Genomic DNA, 3,635 nt, shown 5'->3' with positions numbered 1-3,635 from the left:
TACCTCTTGTAGCTATAAAGGGAACCATGGGACGTGACTCTTCTAGCACTGTAAGTTAAGAACAGAACTGCAACCCCTAAAAACACCTGTAGTTTGTGTGGGTGAAGGGGTTTAGAAACTAATCCCCTCCCCTTCTCTCACTCCTTCATGAAATTGTGTTGGTTTTCAGAAGAGCACATGCTGGATGGTATAAAAATAGCATTTGCAAAGGTCTGCTTCTTAAAATTCTAATGTGGAAGGAGGAGTGAAAAGTCATATTAGGAAGTACATTTGTATGTATTAGCGCATATCACAGCAAGAGTCACAGCAAGAGGCCGCACTCCAGTGGTGGTGTTTTTCAAAAGCTTAGTACACTCATTATTTGGTGACAGGTCAAGCAACAGGCGATTCTTAGACTTAAATCTCATTTTTTGTTGCACAATCCCAAAGGGAAGAGTGGATGTTTCAGCCAGAAGCAGCCCTTTTTCAAAACACACATAAACCATATACTGCCCCCGCTCGATACCGGAGCTCCTACATTCACCGAAACATCCAATTAAGACAAGTTACAAACCACTTGTGGAATGACCTTTTTGAACTTAGGGACGTGCTCAGCTGTATTCCTGGATTCAATGGGAATGTGCTGAAATAGCCAGCAGAAAATACAGGGTTGTGACAGCTTACTGAAAAAAACCTAATCAGCTGGTCTGTGACTAATTCAATATAACCATTGTATTAAGAAATGTAACTAAGCTAGAGGATAAAGGTAGCTCCTTTATGGTAATTTCCCTCTTTTCCAATCTAAGGAAGTAAAAAACCCAACTTTAGAAGCCTTTTTCTCCTGTTTGTCTCTCTTACAGTAGAAATACAATTCTGGTCTACTTTGTTTTTTCTTAAAAAATACTGGACCATATTCTTCACTGCACTTGGCTTCTGTGGGGACAAAGGGCATCATGGAGCCTGTTACTGCTCTCTGATTGCCTTCCCTAAGCCAGACCACGATGTAGTTTAGCCACCTGAGGGCCAGCTGATTTCTAAGGTATCTGCCAGTTGAGCATAGCTATAGCTTGAGCATAATGTGCTGCAGCCAATCCTTCTCCCATACCTTCTTCAGCCCTGCTCTAGGAACTGTGGGAAGGGAAACAGGAACTCACTACACTGCTTCTACACCTTATAGGCACTCCCTGGTGAATGGTGTCTCCAGCAGGGGAGTTAAAACTGGATTCCATCCCCTTTGTACCACAAGAGAGGCTCAGAGGAAGCTGAGCATGTCCGAGACTCTGGCCCACCATCTCCAAGTGCTGTTAGCACTATGACATCACAGATGCCAACAGTGAAAGCTGAACAACTGAGAGGAGTTTTCACTGTTTGAAAGCTTTTGGTTTCTGTTAATGCCTATTTAACTCAACCACCTGAAAACACCAGGGAGAAAAGATCTGTGTAGGAGGCAACAGTTCTGCCCCTTTACTGAGGACAGAGAGGACACTGGCTCCAGGTCTACCAAGGAGACCTCAAGCAAAACCAGGGAAGTGGAGATTCAACATTGCCAAGGTAAAGAATAAAAACTAGAAGGGGGGAATGGTGTGGGGGACTCATAAGTCTCCTTTAGATGCCACAGAAGTAGCAAGAAACGAAACTGTTTCCCCCTTTTGCAGACACTTGCAAGCTGGGCAGTAAGGGGATTTCTAGTGTGCCTGCGGCAGGTTTTAGAATGACACTAATGTTTGCTGTTCCTTTGGTTATTTTGAATGTTTGAGCTCTAGCCCAAACAGAAACAAGCCAAAAACAAACATGTAACAATCTCTCTCGGATTCCTATGGCTGTCCTGGTAGGACATGTCAGAGCACATGGACATTTCTGTATTTTCAGCTGCACTTGTACTTCAGCTGAAGTAACAAAAAAGCCCTTCACAGCCTATTCCCTTCCTGCGTTCACGCCCTCTTTGCTCAGCCCGAGTTTGAGCTTGTCTCCACTGCGCACCTCAGCACCTTCTTTCAGGCGATGCTTGAACTCCATCTGCCACCCTTCTTTTTCAAATCCACTTCCTTCAGGACTCAGACTACTAACAAAATAAGTCAGTTTTGTTGCTTGCAAGATATGTGCCCTCGCTTTTCCAGTCAGTTCTCTTCTTCCTTTAATTGTGAGCCATTTGGGTGAGGGATACGCTCTTTATCTGTACTGAAAAGTGCCATGCACGGCTCTGGCGTTAACCAAATAATTAGCTATAATGAAAAGTTAAGGTTGCCATGAATATAGTGTTCTGTTTACTATACTCTTCTTTTCCAATCAGTTAGGCCAGTACAGTGACCTAAGGAAAACCAGACCCACATTCACAACAGCCGAGTTTGTCATTTTATTTTTCCCTGGTAAATTAAAGAGGCGGTGTAGTCTAGCAGTTAACACAGGCCTTGGGAGCCCTGGGTTCCATTTCTCCCACACCTGTTGTCACCTTGAGCAAGTCACTTAGGCCACACTTTTCCAAAGTGACTAGGGATTTTGGGTGTCTTGCTTCCTGGGTTTCCAACTTGAGACACTAAAGGGGCCTGATTTTTCAGGAAGTCCTGGGCACTCCTTTCAAACCTCTGAAGTTGGTTCCCTCAAAACAGAGGTACACACATAAAAAAATCAGTTGCTTTGGAATAACCTTGCTTTTAACTTCAGTACCTCATTTCCCACCCCACCTCTAAAACAGGGATAATAAGAACCTACTTAATCAGGGTGGTGTGAAACTGAACCCACTAAGCATTCCTGGAGGTTCTCAGATGGAAGGCATTATAGGAATGCTTCTCATTATTATTATATTGTGAGCTCACCGCTCAGGATTCCAGTTGGCTTAATTAGAGACTCAGGTGAACATAGGAGGTTAAATGTGGAACAAGGCTTGGGTAAGATGGGAAGCAGGCCAGTTTTGGTTAACGTGCCTCGCTGGGATTCTGCAATACTAATCATGCCTGAACTCAGGTAAATAGTGATGGCCATGGCTGCTTCCATCACTAAGCTATCTTAATCACCATTAATAACTGGTTTTACACAGTATGATTTTTGGGGAGCATAAATCTGTTTTGGGCATGTTATTTTTCTGCAGTAAAAGACACCAATGCTTTAAATGGTTATTGCTTATAACTGAAGTTGTGCTAATCAACCACGGGCTGAAATGCTTTACTGAATCAGGACCTAAAATTGTAAGCTTTCTGTGGCAGATACACCATGGTTTTCCTGTTCATCGAACTCCTAGCATAAGAGGGCCCCGATAGTGGAGATGCCACTACATGCCCCTGCAATACAAGTGATAAAGTCACGTGAAGGCCCTAGTTTTAAGAACGGGAGTTCTTGGGGCACCTTAGAGACTAACGCATTTATTTGCTACTCCAGTTCCAATCAGATAAGTTATAGCGAAAGCTAAAGCATCCCATTTTGGTGACAAGAATCTTGGTAGACTAGAACTACAGCTTTGCACATACAAGATAAACAAAAACCTGCTTGTGTTTTACTTAAAGGCTAAAGAAGACAACCCATCCATAGTGAATGTGCCTTCTGGCATTTTTCTTTGCTATTCCAACAAACTGGTTGAGCACTCGATGAGAAAGGAAGAAGTCAGCTGATTAGTTCAGGGAAAGTGGTTCTTAGATGTACGCAACAGAACATAGACGCCAAAC

Source organism: Chelonoidis abingdonii, chromosome 20 (assembly GCF_003597395.2).
Source record: "Chelonoidis abingdonii isolate Lonesome George chromosome 20, CheloAbing_2.0, whole genome shotgun sequence".
NCBI classification, from domain to species: Eukaryota; Metazoa; Chordata; order Testudines; family Testudinidae; genus Chelonoidis; species Chelonoidis abingdonii.
The sequence above is the reverse complement of the archived record's forward strand: the minus strand, read 5'-3'. Positions refer to the sequence as shown.